At 43.2% G+C, this 16177-nt stretch overlaps 2 non-coding genes across 2 annotated transcripts; both read right to left on the reverse strand.

The window, feature by feature from the left end:
• Positions 1-1977: 1977 nt before the first annotated feature.
• On the reverse strand, positions 1978-2051 carry TRNAI-AAU (transfer RNA isoleucine (anticodon AAU)). The gene has a single exon. It is a non-coding gene; the product is annotated as a tRNA-Ile (tRNA).
• A 7254-nt stretch (positions 2052-9305) lies between these two features.
• Positions 9306-9379, reverse strand: TRNAI-AAU (transfer RNA isoleucine (anticodon AAU)). The gene has a single exon. It is a non-coding gene; the product is annotated as a tRNA-Ile (tRNA).
• Positions 9380-16177: the final 6798 nt, after the last annotated feature.

Below are 16177 nucleotides of genomic sequence, written 5' to 3' on the forward strand. Positions count from 1 at the left end.
CTTCTTGCTCCAACTCACTCTATCGCTTTGGAGGTTGAGAAGTCTGCACTGCTAGCAAAGGGTCTTTCCTCTTCCTTAGTGGAGTTAATTCAGCACTCCAGCAGGCCTTCTACTTCGACGTCTTACTCAAAGAACTGGAAGTCTTTTGAGACGTGATGTTCTGCTCATGATCTTTTGGCACCTACCTGTAGTTTGTCTGCTATTTTGCATTTTCTTCAAATGGGTTTCACTTCAATCTCTTTCCACTCTGAAAGCTCATTGCTTTGCGATAAAGGTTTTTAGGGACTTTTCTGTACCTTCGAAGATGTTACAATCTTTGGTGTCTAGACTGTTCTGATCTTTTGTCAATTGTAAGACCAGTTGAAAAATCCCTTTTCTCCAACTCAGAATCTTCCTACTCTTTTATAGGCTTTGCAATTTTATCTCTTTGAGGATCTGGATACTGTAGACATAAAGATTGTTTCCTATAAAGTTATTTTCCTATTTCCTATCACCTTGCTGAGAACAATTGGGGAGCTGGGAGCCTTAAAATGCTATCCTCTCTTCATTTGATACTTTGGAAGATGGGGTAACTTTAAGGCCTAGCCTTACCTTTGCTGCAAAGGTTAAGTCTATTTTTGATAGATCTTAGGAAATAATTCTTCCTTCTTTCATTCCCTCTCCTTCCTCTCCGGAGGAACATTTGCTGAATACACTTGATGTTTAAAGAGCTCTTTTCATTTATGTCACCAGGCCTCTGCAGTTCAGGAAAACCGACTCCTTGTTTGTGACTTTTGGACAGCCTGGAAAAGACAAGAAGGTGACTTTTATGACTCTGAGTAGGTGGATTAAGTTGTCAATTTTTCTGGCTTTGCAAGGCTTTTTAGAATATCTTCCAGTTCAGGGATGGTCTACGAGAGGAATGGCCACCTCCTGGGTTGAATTCCAGTGAGTAACAATCTAGGAAATTCCTAGGGTGGCTACTTGGTCCTCAGAGCATACATTTGTCAAGCATTATGGCTTAATAATTTTTCTGTTTTGCATTTGAGTACCAATGTTTTGAACTCTGCATTACCCTTAGTCCATCTTGTCTTTGTCACAAACATTACATCCTGCCCACCTTCCCATCAGTCCTTTGGCAAGGGCTAGGCACCCAGGTTGGGTGCATGGGGCTAGCATTTAAGGATCTTCCTGTTCTTTCTTCCTGTTGGAAGGTGACATAACCTTACTTTGTAATGACTGTCAAAAGGACGCAATGGACTAAGGCTAAGGAAGATTACCAATAAGTAACCAACGCATCACCACTCTTTCTGAATGTGCGTGGCTCATTCCGTAGGACTTGTTCTTTGTATAATTCCTGGATTTTCAGAAGCCCTTTGATGGCAGCACCCCCACACTGAAAATTGTTTCAGCACCACTGTACAAGGGTCAGTTGTCATGCTCATCTGCGGCGTAAATTTGCATTGAAGTAGTCTAACTCCCCAGGCCTTGTCTTTTGCTCAATTTGCCTTTGTGAGTTTTCTCTCAATCACTGTCGACTTCCTTTGATCTTTCTTTCTTCTTTCACTTCACCTTCGCCTTCAGTGTATCTTTCGGCCCTCTTAAGAGACACACCCCCTTGTAGCCACTTCTATACTTCTGTCACCTAATTATTTTCCTATCCTTTGCCCTGTAACGTTGCTGATCCTAGCTATAGCATCACTATCCAGAATCTGTTCACCTGAGTTATGTTCCTCTTATCCCCACGCATCTAATAATCAGCTCTTGGTCTCCCTCCACCTCTCACGAGACATAGTCTGAGGCAGTGTCTCCATCTTGGAGAGACAATCCCTTGCACTTGTGTTGTTCTACTGGCGCTGCCGGCTTGAGCTTTGGTCAGCAGTGGAAAAAGAAGGACTAATGGAAAGTGAACGTATACTGGAGCAACAGAGTGTATGGATTTATAAGAGCTTGATTAAATGAGAAAAAAAGAGTTTAGTTGAGAGAAAAGTTGCAACCTGGCCCGTACGGGGATCGAACCCGCGACCTTGGCGTTATTAGCAGCACACTCTAACCAACTGAGCTAACCGGCCATGAGAACTACACATATCCTTTTTCCATGAAATGCAGATAGATAGAAGAGTTGGTCTCACTGTCGCAATTCCTTCATACTTTTCTCCTTCCGCCCCCTGTCTGGATTACAATAACAAGAGCTGTGGAGTGCTGCACGCCAGCCTCAGTGCCTCTTCTTTCACTCAATCTCACTGTGTGCTGTGATATCTTTGTAACATCGCTTGTTGCCGGAAAAAAAGGAAAGGATGGATAGTATTTTTATTCTTTTACAACAAAACCCAAAATGCATCGGCTTGCTTGCTCATTAAGTTTACAAGGCCAGCTGCTTTTGAGATATTATAATTATAGTGGTTATTCGGCGTTGGAGGTAAGAGAGTTTTTTTTAGATCTGGCCGTTCCTTCTGCTTCAAATTACTTGAGCTCATGTCAACAAAGTAACAACAAAACATAGCCAACGGTTCGTTGCTCAAGCCTTCCCTACTGCGCCTTCCCATGTCTCTCCTGCCGACCACAGTGCAGGAAATCTGAGTTTGCATTTGCGCGAAGAGACGTACAACACAAGAAGGCGCGCTTTCGTGCACCGGGCACCACCCGGCCTGTGCATTCCTCACTGTCGTGAGATCAGTTTACTCAGCAGAGCATGACGCTGCAATTGGTTAGTAGGGCAGGCCTGACCAGAATAGTATATTTGGGGTCATGTATTTGATTGCATTTTTAAAACAGTAACAGAACTTAACTGCAATGTTTAAATAGGTCTAGACATATTTAAACAGTGTCAATTTAATAGAAGAATTGTGGACAATTCAGAGGGGAGGCACCAATGTTTTTTTTCCCATTGGGTGGATGCGGCATTAAAGAGTTTGAAGACCACTGGTCTAAGTGGACACTAATACACCTGGATGCTCCTGAATTCCTCGCAACAGATGCCAGCAAACCTGGCTGGAGAGCTACTGTGTTGGACTGATCCTGTCGATTCAAGTGGTCTTTCCTAGAGAGTCGGAGGTCATGGAAATAGATGGAGTTGATGGTAATCTTCAAGGCTTTGAAGTTTTCCCATCATCATCTGTCTCAAAAAAATGTGCTAGTAAAGACAGAGAATAAGGTAGCTGTCTTTTACATTAACCAACAGTGAAGCATGCATTCAAAATCCCTCAATGCAATAGCAGAACAATTGGGTTATTGGGCAGAGATCAACCTGTTGCACACGTCGACAGTACACATCAAGGGCACCGACAATGTGATGGCAGACAGCTGGAGGTTTCCAAATTTGCTGGAGTTGACGTTATCCAGGTCGTTGTTTTGAGAGATATGCCGAGAGTTTGTGAAACCCTTTCTGGATCTCTTTTCAAACAAGGACAATGCTCATCTTTGTCGATTCTGATCCAGGCTTCCGGAACAAGGAGCCTAGGTAGTGGACGTATTGGTGATAAAGTGGCTGAGAAGTCTCCTTTATACATTCCCCCACTTTTTATTGATCCAGATGGTTCTCTTCAAGTCTCAGCAGGGGCGAGGGAACTTTATTCTTGTGGGCCCTTATTGGCCAGAGATGTCATGGTTTCCTCTTCTGAACCCTGGCTCTTCTACCTCATTGGGTACTGCTCAAGTGTGTCTCTCTCAGAACGTCGTCCCTGACCTTCTTGCTCCAACTCACTCTATCGCTTTGGAGGTTGAGAAGTCTGGACTGCTAGCAAAGGGTCTTTCCTCTTCCTTAGTGGAGTTAATTCAGCACTCCAGCAGGCCTTCTACTTCGACGTCTTACTCAAAGAACTGGAAGTCTTTTGAGACGTGATGTTCTGCTCATGATCTTTTGGCACCTACCTGTAGTTTGTCTGCTATTTTGCATTTTCTTCAAATGGGTTTCACTTCAATCTCTTTCCACTCTGAAAGCTCATTGCTTTGCGATAAAGGTTTTTAGGGACTTTTCTGTACCTTCGAAGATGTTACAATCTTTGGTGTCTAGACTGTTCTGATCTTTTGTCAATTGTAAGACCAGTTGAAAAATCCCTTTTCTCCAACTCAGAATCTTCCTACTCTTTTATAGGCTTTGCAATTTTATCTCTTTGAGGATCTGGATACTGTAGACATAAAGATTGTTTCCTATAAAGTTATTTTCCTATTTCCTATCACCTTGCTGAGAACAATTGGGGAGCTGGGAGCCTTAAAATGCTATCCTCTCTTCATTTGATACTTTGGAAGATGGGCTAACTTTAAGGCCTAGCCTTACCTTTGCTGCAAAGGTTAAGTCTATTTTTGATAGATCTTAGGAAATAATTCTTCCTTCTTTCATTCCCTCTCCTTCCTCTCCGGAGGAACATTTGCTGAATACACTTGATGTTTAAAGAGCTCTTTTCATTTATGTCACCAGGCCTCTGCAGTTCAGGAAAACCGACTCCTTGTTTGTGACTTTTGGACAGCCTGGAAAAGACAAGAAGGTGACTTTTATGACTCTGAGTAGGTGGATTAAGTTGTCAATTTTTCTGGCTTTGCAAGGCTTTTTAGAATATCTTCCAGTTCAGGGATGGTCTACGAGAGGAATGGCCACCTCCTGGGTTGAATTCCAGTGAGTAACAATCTAGGAAATTCCTAGGGTGGCTACTTGGTCCTCAGAGCATACATTTGTCAAGCATTATGGCTTAATAATTTTTCTGTTTTGCATTTGAGTACCAATGTTTTGAACTCTGCATTACCCTTAGTCCATCTTGTCTTTGTCACAAACATTACATCCTGCCCACCTTCCCATCAGTCCTTTGGCAAGGGCTTGGCACCCAGGTTGGGTGCATGGGGCTAGCATTTAAGGATCTTCCTGTTCTTTCTTCCTGTTGGAAGGTGACATAACCTTACTTTGTAATGACTGTCAAAAGGACGCAATGGACTAAGGCTAAGGAAGATTACCAATAAGTAACCAACGCATCACCACTCTTTCTGAATGTGCGTGGCTCATTCCGTAGGACTTGTTCTTTGTATAATTCCTGGATTTTCAGAAGCCCTTTGATGGCAGCACCCCCACACTGAAAATTGTTTCAGCACCACTGTACAAGGGTCAGTTGTCATGCTCATCTGCGGCGTAAATTTGCATTGAAGTAGTCTAACTCCCCAGGCCTTGTCTTTTGCTCAATTTGCCTTTGTGAGTTTTCTCTCAATCACTGTCGACTTCCTTTGATCTTTCTTTCTTCTTTCACTTCACCTTCGCCTTCAGTGTATCTTTCGGCCCTCTTAAGAGACACACCCCTTGTAGCCACTTCTATACTTCTGTCACCTAATTATTTTCCTATCCTTTGCCCTGTAACGTTGCTGATCCTAGCTATAGCATCACTATCCAGAATCTGTTCACCTGAGTTATGTTCCTCTTATCCCCACGCATCTAATAATCAGCTCTTGGTCTCCCTCCACCTTTCACGAGACATAGTCTGAGGCAGTGTCTCCATCTTGGAGAGACAATCCCTTGCACTTGTGTTGTTCTACTGGCGCTGCCGGCTTGAGCTTTGGTCAGCAGTGGCAAAAGAAGGACTAATGGAAAGTGAACGTAAACTGGAGCAACAGAGTGTATGGATTTATAAGAGCTTTATTAAATGAGAAAAAAAGAGTTTAGTTGAGAGAAAAAATGCAACCTGGCCCGTACGGGGATCGAACCCGCGACCTTGGCATTGATTAGCACCACGCTCTAACCAACTGAGCTAACCTGCCAGGAGTACTAAATATATCCTTTTTCCATGTAATGCAGATAGATAGAAGAGTTGGTCTCACTATCGCATTTCCTTCATACTTTTCTCCTTCCGCCCCCTGTCTGGATTACAATAACAAGAGCTGTGGAGTGCTGCACGCCAGCCTCAGTGCCTCTTCTTTCACTCAATCTCACTGTGTGCTGTGATATCTTTGTAACATCGCTTGTTGCCGGAAAAAAAGGAAAGGATGGATAGTATTTTTATTCTTTTACAACAAAACCCAAAATGCATCGGCTTGCTTGCTCATTAGGTTTACAAGGCCAGCTGCTTTTGAGATATTATAATTATAGTGGTTATTCGGCGTTGGAGGTAAGAGAGTTTTTTTTAGATCTGGCCGTTCCTTCTGCTTCAAATTACTTGAGCTCATGTCAACAAAGTAACAACAAAACATAGCCAACGGTTCGTTGCTCAAGCCTTCCCTACTGCGCCTTCCCATGTCTCTCCTGCCGACCACAGTACAGGAAATCTGAGTTTGCATTTGCGCGAAGAGACGTACAACACAAGAAGGCACGCTTTCGTGCACCGGGCACCACCCGGCCTGTGCATTCCTCACTGTCGTGAGATCAGTTTACTCAGCAGAGCATGACGCTGCAATTGGTTAGTAGGGCAGGCCTGACCAGAATAGTATATTTGGGGTCATGTATTTGATTGCATTTTTAAAACAGTAACAGAACTTAACTGCAATGTTTAAATAGGTCTAGACATATTTAAACAGTGTCAATTTAATAGAAGAATTGTGGACAATTCAGAGGGGAGGCACCAATGTTTTTTTTCCCATTGGGTGGATGCGGCATTAAAGAGTTTGAAGACCACTGGTCTAAGTGGACACTAATACACCTGGATGCTCCTGAATTCCTCGCAACAGATGCCAGCAAACCTGGCTGGAGAGCTACTGTGTTGGACTGATCCTGTCGATTCAAGTGGTCTTTCCTAGAGAGTCGGAGGTCATGGAAATAGATGGAGTTGATGGTAATCTTCAAGGCTTTGAAGTTTTCCCATCATCATCTGTCTCAAAAACATGTGCTAGTAAAGACAGAGAATAAGGTAGCTGTCTTTTACATTAACCAACAGTGAAGCATGCATTCAAAATCCCTCAATGCAATAGCAGAACAATTGGGTTATTGGGCAGAGATCAACCTGTTGCACACGTCGGCAGTACACATCAAGGGCACCGACAATGTGATGGCAGACAGCTGGAGGTTTCCAAATTTTCTGGAGTTGACGTTATCCAGGTCGTTGTTTTGAGAGATATGCCGAGAGTTTGTGAAACCCTTTCTGGATCTCTTTTCAAACAAGGACAATGCTCATCTTTGTCGATTCTGATCCAGGCTTCCGGAACAAGGAGCCTAGGTAGTGGACGTATTGGTGATAAAGTGGCTGAGAAGTCTCCTTTATACATTCCCCTACTTTTTTTTGATCCAGATGGTTCTCTTCAAGTCTCAGCAGGGGCGAGGGAACTTTATTCTTGTGGGCCCTTATTGGCCAGAGATGTCATGGTTTCCTCTTCTGAACCCTGGCTCTTCTACCTCATTGGGTACTGCTCAAGTGTGTCTCTCTCAGAATGTCGTCCCTGACCTTCTTGCTCCAACTCACTCTATCGCTTTGGAGGTTGAGAAGTCTGGACTGCTAGCAAAGGGTCTTTCCTCTTCCTTAGTGGAGTTAATTCAGCACTCCAGCAGGCCTTCTACTTCGAAGTCTTACTCAAAGAACTGGAAGTCTTTTGAGACGTGATGTTCTGCTTATGATCTTTTGGCACCTACCTGTAGTTTGTCTGCTATTTTGCATTTTCTTCAAATGGGTTTCACTTCAATCTCTTTCCACTCTGAAAGCTCATTGCTTTGCGATAAAGGTTTTTAGGGACTTTTCTGTACCTTCGAAGATGTTACAATCTTTGGTGTCTAGACTGTTCTGATCTTTTGTCAATTGTAAGACCAGTTGAAAAATCCCTTTTCTCCAACTCAGAATCTTCCTACTCTTTTATAGGCTTTGCAATTTTATCTCTTTGAGGATCTGGATACTGTAGACATAAAGATTGTTTCCTATAAAGTTATTTTCCTATTTCCTATCACCTTGCTGAGAACAATAGGGGAGCTGGGAGCCTTAAAATGCTGTCCTCTCTTCATTTGATACTTTGGAAGATGGGGTAACTTTAAGGCCTAGCCTTACCTTTGCTGCAAAGGTTAAGTCTATTTTTGATAGATCTTAGGAAATAATTCTTCCTTCTTTCATTCCCTCTCCTTCCTCTCCGGAGGAACATTTGCTGAATACACTTGATGTTTAAAGAGCTCTTTTCATTTATGTCACCAGGCCTCTGCAGTTCAGGAAAACCGACTCCTTGTTTGTGATTTTTGGACAGCCTGGAAAAGACAAGAAGGTGACTTTTATGACTCTGAGTAGGTGGATTAAGTTGTCAATTTTTCTGGCTTTGCAAGGCTTTTTAGAATATCTTCCAGTTCAGGGATGGTCTACGAGAGGAATGGCCACCTCCTGGGTTGAATTCCAGTGAGTAACAATCTAGGAAATTCCTAGGGTGGCTACTTGGTCCTCAGAGCATACATTTGTCAAGCATTATGGCTTAATAATTTTTCTGTTTTGCATTTGAGTACCAATGTTTTGAACTCTGCATTACCCTTAGTCCATCTTGTCTTTGTCACAAACATTACATCCTGCCCACCTACCCATCAGTCCTTTGGCAAGGGCTTGGCACCCAGGTTGGGTGCATGGGGCTAGCATTTAAGGATCTTCCTGTTCTTTCTTCCTGTTGGAAGGTGACATAACCTTACTTTGTAATGACTGTCAAAAGGACGCAATGGACTAAGGCTAATGAAGATTACCAATAAGTAACCAACGCATCACCACTCTTTCTGAATGTGCGTGGCTCATTCCGCAGGACTTGTTCTTTGTATAATTCCTGGATTTTCAGAAGCCCTTTGATGGCAGCACCCCCACACTGAAAATTGTTTCAGCACCACTGTACAAGGGTCAGTTGTCATGCTCATCTGCGGCGTAAATTTGCATTGAAGTAGTCTAACTCCGCAGGCCTTGTCTTTTGCTCAATTTGCCTTTGTGAGTTTTCTCTCAATCACTGTCGACTTCCTTTGATCTTTCTTTCTTCTTTCACTTCACCTTCGCCTTCAGTGTATCTTTCGGCCCTCTTAAGAGACACACCCCCTTGTAGCCACTTCTATACTTCTGTCACCTAATTATTTTCCTATCCTTTGCCCTGTAACATTGCTGATCCTAGCTATAGCATCACTATCCAGAATCTGTTCACCTGAGTTATGTTCCTCTTATCCCCACGCATCTAATAATCAGCTCTTGGTCTCCCTCCACCTCTCACGAGACATAGTCTGAGGCAGTGTCTCCATCTTGGAGAGACAATCCCTTGCACTTGTGTTGTTCTACTGGCGCTGCCGGCTTGAGCTTTGGTCAGCAGTGGAAAAAGAAGGACTAATGGAAAGTGAACGTATACTGGAGCAACAGAGTGTATGGATTTATAAGAGCTTGATTAAATGAGAAAAAAAGAGTTTAGTTGAGAGAAAAAATGCAACCTGGCCCGTACGGGGATCGAACCCGCGACCTTGGCGTTATTAGCACCATGCTCTAACCAACTGAGCTAACCGGCCAGGAGTACTAAATATATCCTTTTTCCATGTAATGCAGATAGATAGAAGAGTTGGTCTCACTATCGCATTTCCTTCATACTTTTCTCCTTCCGCCCCCTGTCTGGATTACAATAACAAGAGCTGTGGAGTGCTGCACGCCAGCCTCAGTGCCTCTTCTTTCACTCAATCTCACTGTGTGCTGTGATATCTTTGTAACATCGCTTGTTGCCGGAAAAAAAGGAAAGGATGGATAGTATTTTTATTCTTTTACAACAAAACCCAAAATGCATCGGCTTGCTTGCTCATTAAGTTTACAAGGCCAGCTGCTTTTGAGATATTATAATTATAGTGGTTATTCGGCGTTGGAGGTAAGAGAGTTTTTTTTAGATCTGGCCGTTCCTTCTGCTTCAAATTACTTGAGCTCATGTCAACAAAGTAACAACAAAACATAGCCAACGGTTCGTTGCTCAAGCCTTCCCTACTGCGCCTTCCCATGTCTCTCCTGCCGACCACAGTGCAGGAAATCTGAGTTTGCATTTGCGCGAAGAGACGTACAACACAAGAAGGCGCGCTTTCGTGCACCGGGCACCACCCGGCCTGTGCATTCCTCACTGTCGTGAGATCAGTTTACTCAGCAGAGCATGACGCTGCAATTGGTTAGTAGGGCAGGCCTGACCAGAATAGTATATTTGGGGTCATGTATTTGATTGCATTTTTAAAACAGTAACAGAACTTAACTGCAATGTTTAAATAGGTCTAGACATATTTAAACAGTGTCAATTTAATAGAAGAATTGTGGACAATTCAGAGGGGAGGCACCAATGTTTTTTTTCCCATTGGGTGGATGCGGCATTAAAGAGTTTGAAGACCACTGGTCTAAGTGGACACTAATACACCTGGATGCTCCTGAATTCCTCGCAACAGATGCCAGCAAACCTGGCTGGAGAGCTACTGTGTTGGACTGATCCTGTCGATTCAAGTGGTCTTTCCTAGAGAGTCGGAGGTCATGGAAATAGATGGAGTTGATGGTAATCTTCAAGGCTTTGAAGTTTTCCCATCATCATCTGTCTCAAAAAAATGTGCTAGTAAAGACAGAGAATAAGGTAGCTGTCTTTTACATTAACCAACAGTGAAGCATGCATTCAAAATCCCTCAATGCAATAGCAGAACAATTGGGTTATTGGGCAGAGATCAACCTGTTGCACACGTCGACAGTACACATCAAGGGCACCGACAATGTGATGGCAGACAGCTGGAGGTTTCCAAATTTGCTGGAGTTGACGTTATCCAGGTCGTTGTTTTGAGAGATATGCCGAGAGTTTGTGAAACCCTTTCTGGATCTCTTTTCAAACAAGGACAATGCTCATCTTTGTCGATTCTGATCCAGGCTTCCGGAACAAGGAGCCTAGGTAGTGGACGTATTGGTGATAAAGTGGCTGAGAAGTCTCCTTTATACATTCCCCCACTTTTTATTGATCCAGATGGTTCTCTTCAAGTCTCAGCAGGGGCGAGGGAACTTTATTCTTGTGGGCCCTTATTGGCCAGAGATGTCATGGTTTCCTCTTCTGAACCCTGGCTCTTCTACCTCATTGGGTACTGCTCAAGTGTGTCTCTCTCAGAACGTCGTCCCTGACCTTCTTGCTCAAACTCACTCTATCGCTTTGGAGGTTGAGAAGTCTGGACTGCTAGCAAAGGGTCTTTCCTCTTCCTTAGTGGAGTTAATTCAGCACTCCAGCAGGCCTTCTACTTCGACGTCTTACTCAAAGAACTGGAAGTCTTTTGAGACGTGATGTTCTGCTCATGATCTTTTGGCACCTACCTGTAGTTTGTCTGCTATTTTGCATTTTCTTCAAATGGGTTTCACTTCAATCTCTTTCCACTCTGAAAGCTCATTGCTTTGCGATAAAGGTTTTTAGGGACTTTTCTGTACCTTCGAAGATGTTACAATCTTTGGTGTCTAGACTGTTCTGATCTTTTGTCAATTGTAAGACCAGTTGAAAAATCCCTTTTCTCCAACTCAGAATCTTCCTACTCTTTTATAGGCTTTGCAATTTTATCTCTTTGAGGATCTGGATACTGTAGACATAAAGATTGTTTCCTATAAAGTTATTTTCCTATTTCCTATCACCTTGCTGAGAACAATTGGGGAGCTGGGAGCCTTAAAATGCTATCCTCTCTTCATTTGATACTTTGGAAGATGGGGTAACTTTAAGGCCTAGCCTTACCTTTGCTGCAAAGGTTAAGTCTATTTTTGATAGATCTTAGGAAATAATTCTTCCTTCTTTCATTCCCTCTCCTTCCTCTCCGGAGGAACATTTGCTGAATACACTTGATGTTTAAAGAGCTCTTTTCATTTATGTCACCAGGCCTCTGCAGTTCAGGAAAACCGACTCCTTGTTTGTGACTTTTGGACAGCCTGGAAAAGACAAGAAGGTGACTTTTATGACTCTGAGTAGGTGGATTAAGTTGTCAATTTTTCTGGCTTTGCAAGGCTTTTTAGAATATCTTCCAGTTCAGGGATGGTCTACGAGAGGAATGGCCACCTCCTGGGTTGAATTCCAGTGAGTAACAATCTAGGAAATTCCTAGGGTGGCTACTTGGTCCTCAGAGCATACATTTGTCAAGCATTATGGCTTAATAATTTTTCTGTTTTGCATTTGAGTACCAATGTTTTGAACTCTGCATTACCCTTAGTCCATCTTGTCTTTGTCACAAACATTACATCCTGCCCACCTTCCCATCAGTCCTTTGGCAAGGGCTTGGCACCCAGGTTGGGTGCATGGGGCTAGCATTTAAGGATCTTCCTGTTCTTTCTTCCTGTTGGAAGGTGACATAACCTTACTTTGTAATGACTGTCAAAAGGACGCAATGGACTAAGGCTAAGGAAGATTACCAATAAGTAACCAACGCATCACCACTCTTTCTGAATGTGCGTGGCTCATTCCGTAGGACTTGTTCTTTGTATAATTCCTGGATTTTCAGAAGCCCTTTGATGGCAGCACCCCCACACTGAAAATTGTTTCAGCACCACTGTACAAGGGTCAGTTGTCATGCTCATCTGCGGCGTAAATTTGCATTGAAGTAGTCTAACTCCCCAGGCCTTGTCTTTTGCTCAATTTGCCTTTGTGAGTTTTCTCTCAATCACTGTCGACTTCCTTTGATCTTTCTTTCTTCTTTCACTTCACCTTCGCCTTCAGTGTATCTTTCGGCCCTCTTAAGAGACACACCCCTTGTAGCCACTTCTATACTTCTGTCACCTAATTATTTTCCTATCCTTTGCCCTGTAACGTTGCTGATCCTAGCTATAGCATCACTATCCAGAATCTGTTCACCTGAGTTATGTTCCTCTTATCCCCACGCATCTAATAATCAGCTCTTGGTCTCCCTCCACCTCTCACGAGACATAGTCTGAGGCAGTGTCTCCATCTTGGAGAGACAATCCCTTGCACTTGTGTTGTTCTACTGGCGCTGCCGGCTTGAGCTTTGGTCAGCAGTGGCAAAAGAAGGACTAATGGAAAGTGAACGTAAACTGGAGCAACAGAGTGTATGGATTTATAAGAGCTTTATTAAATGAGAAAAAAAGAGTTTAGTTGAGAGAAAAAATGCAACCTGGCCCGTACGGGGATCGAACCCGCGACCTTGGCATTGATTAGCACCACGCTCTAACCAACTGAGCTAACCTGCCAGGAGTACTAAATATATCCTTTTTCCATGTAATGCAGATAGATAGAAGAGTTGGTCTCACTATCGCATTTCCTTCATACTTTTCTCCTTCCGCCCCCTGTCTGGATTACAATAACAAGAGCTGTGGAGTGCTGCACGCCAGCCTCAGTGCCTCTTCTTTCACTCAATCTCACTGTGTGCTGTGATATCTTTGTAACATCGCTTGTTGCCGGAAAAAAAGGAAAGGATGGATAGTATTTTTATTCTTTTACAACAAAACCCAAAATGCATCGGCTTGCTTGCTCATTAGGTTTACAAGGCCAGCTGCTTTTGAGATATTATAATTATAGTGGTTATTCGGCGTTGGAGGTAAGAGAGTTTTTTTTAGATCTGGCCGTTCCTTCTGCTTCAAATTACTTGAGCTCATGTCAACAAAGTAACAACAAAACATAGCCAACGGTTCGTTGCTCAAGCCTTCCCTACTGCGCCTTCCCATGTCTCTCCTGCCGACCACAGTACAGGAAATCTGAGTTTGCATTTGCGCGAAGAGACGTACAACACAAGAAGGCACGCTTTCGTGCACCGGGCACCACCCGGCCTGTGCATTCCTCACTGTCGTGAGATCAGTTTACTCAGCAGAGCATGACGCTGCAATTGGTTAGTAGGGCAGGCCTGACCAGAATAGTATATTTGGGGTCATGTATTTGATTGCATTTTTAAAACAGTAACAGAACTTAACTGCAATGTTTAAATAGGTCTAGACATATTTAAACAGTGTCAATTTAATAGAAGAATTGTGGACAATTCAGAGGGGAGGCACCAATGTTTTTTTTCCCATTGGGTGGATGCGGCATTAAAGAGTTTGAAGACCACTGGTCTAAGTGGACACTAATACACCTGGATGCTCCTGAATTCCTCGCAACAGATGCCAGCAAACCTGGCTGGAGAGCTACTGTGTTGGACTGATCCTGTCGATTCAAGTGGTCTTTCCTAGAGAGTCGGAGGTCATGGAAATAGATGGAGTTGATGGTAATCTTCAAGGCTTTGAAGTTTTCCCATCATCATCTGTCTCAAAAAAATGTGCTAGTAAAGACAGAGAATAAGGTAGCTGTCTTTTACATTAACCAACAGTGAAGCATGCATTCAAAATCCCTCAATGCAATAGCAGAACAATTGGGTTATTGGGCAGAGATCAACCTGTTGCACACGTCGGCAGTACACATCAAGGGCACCGACAATGTGATGGCAGACAGCTGGAGGTTTCCAAATTTGCTGGAGTTGACGTTATCCAGGTCGTTGTTTTGAGAGATATGCCGAGAGTTTGTGAAACCCTTTCTGGATCTCTTTTCAAACAAGGACAATGCTCATCTTTGTCGATTCTGATCCAGGCTTCCGGAACAAGGAGCCTAGGTAGTGGACGTATTGGTGATAAAGTGGCTGAGAAGTCTCCTTTATACATTCCCCTACATTTTTTTGATCCAGATGGTTCTCTTCAAGTCTCAGCAGGGGCGAGGGAACTTTATTCTTGTGGGCCCTTATTGGCCAGAGATGTCATGGTTTCCTCTTCTGAACCCTGGCTCTTCTACCTCATTGGGTACTGCTCAAGTGTGTCTCTCTCAGAATGTCGTCCCTGACCTTCTTGCTCCAACTCACTCTATCGCTTTGGAGGTTGAGAAGTCTGGACTGCTAGCAAAGGGTCTTTCCTCTTCCTTAGTGGAGTTAATTCAGCACTCCAGCAGGCCTTCTACTTCGAAGTCTTACTCAAAGAACTGGAAGTCTTTTGAGACGTGATGTTCTGCTTATGATCTTTTGGCACCTACCTGTAGTTTGTCTGCTATTTTGCATTTTCTTCAAATGGGTTTCACTTCAATCTCTTTCCACTCTGAAAGCTCATTGCTTTGCGATAAAGGTTTTTAGGGACTTTTCTGTACCTTCGAAGATGTTACAATCTTTGGTGTCTAGACTGTTCTGATCTTTTGTCAATTGTAAGACCAGTTGAAAAATCCCTTTTCTCCAACTCAGAATCTTCCTACTCTTTTATAGGCTTTGCAATTTTATCTCTTTGAGGATCTGGATACTGTAGACATAAAGATTGTTTCCTATAAAGTTATTTTCCTATTTCCTATCACCTTGCTGAGAACAATAGGGGAGCTGGGAGCCTTAAAATGCTGTCCTCTCTTCATTTGATACTTTGGAAGATGGGGTAACTTTAAGGCCTAGCCTTACCTTTGCTGCAAAGGTTAAGTCTATTTTTGATAGATCTTAGGAAATAATTCTTCCTTCTTTCATTCCCTCTCCTTCCTCTCCGGAGGAACATTTGCTGAATACACTTGATGTTTAAAGAGCTCTTTTCATTTATGTCACCAGGCCTCTGCAGTTCAGGAAAACCGACTCCTTGTTTGTGATTTTTGGACAGCCTGGAAAAGACAAGAAGGTGACTTTTATGACTCTGAGTAGGTGGATTAAGTTGTCAATTTTTCTGGCTTTGCAAGGCTTTTTAGAATATCTTCCAGTTCAGGGATGGTCTACGAGAGGAATGGCCACCTCCTGGGTTGAATTCCAGTGAGTAACAATCTAGGAAATTCCTAGGGTGGCTACTTGGTCCTCAGAGCATACATTTGTCAAGCATTATGGCTTAATAATTTTTCTGTTTTGCATTTGAGTACCAATGTTTTGAACTCTGCATTACCCTTAGTCCATCTTGTCTTTGTCACAAACATTACATCCTGCCCACCTACCCATCAGTCCTTTGGCAAGGGCTTGGCACCCAGGTTGGGTGCATGGGGCTAGCATTTAAGGATCTTCCTGTTCTTTCTTCCTGTTGGAAGGTGACATAACCTTACTTTGTAATGACTGTCAAAAGGACGCAATGGACTAAGGCTAATGAAGATTACCAATAAGTAACCAACGCATCACCACTCTTTCTGAATGTGCGTGGCTCATTCCGCAGGACTTGTTCTTTGTATAATTCCTGGATTTTCAGAAGCCCTTTGATGGCAGCACCCCCACACTGAAAATTGTTTCAGCACCACTGTACAAGGGTCAGTTGTCATGCTCATCTGCGGCGTAAATTTGCATTGAAGTAGTCTAACTCCGCAGGCCTTGTCTTTTGCTCAATTTGCCTTTGTGAGTTTTCTCTCAATCACTGTCGACTTC

Source organism: Pleurodeles waltl, chromosome 12 (genome assembly GCF_031143425.1).
Source record: "Pleurodeles waltl isolate 20211129_DDA chromosome 12, aPleWal1.hap1.20221129, whole genome shotgun sequence".
In the NCBI taxonomy this organism is placed as follows: Eukaryota; Metazoa; Chordata; class Amphibia; order Caudata; family Salamandridae; genus Pleurodeles; species Pleurodeles waltl.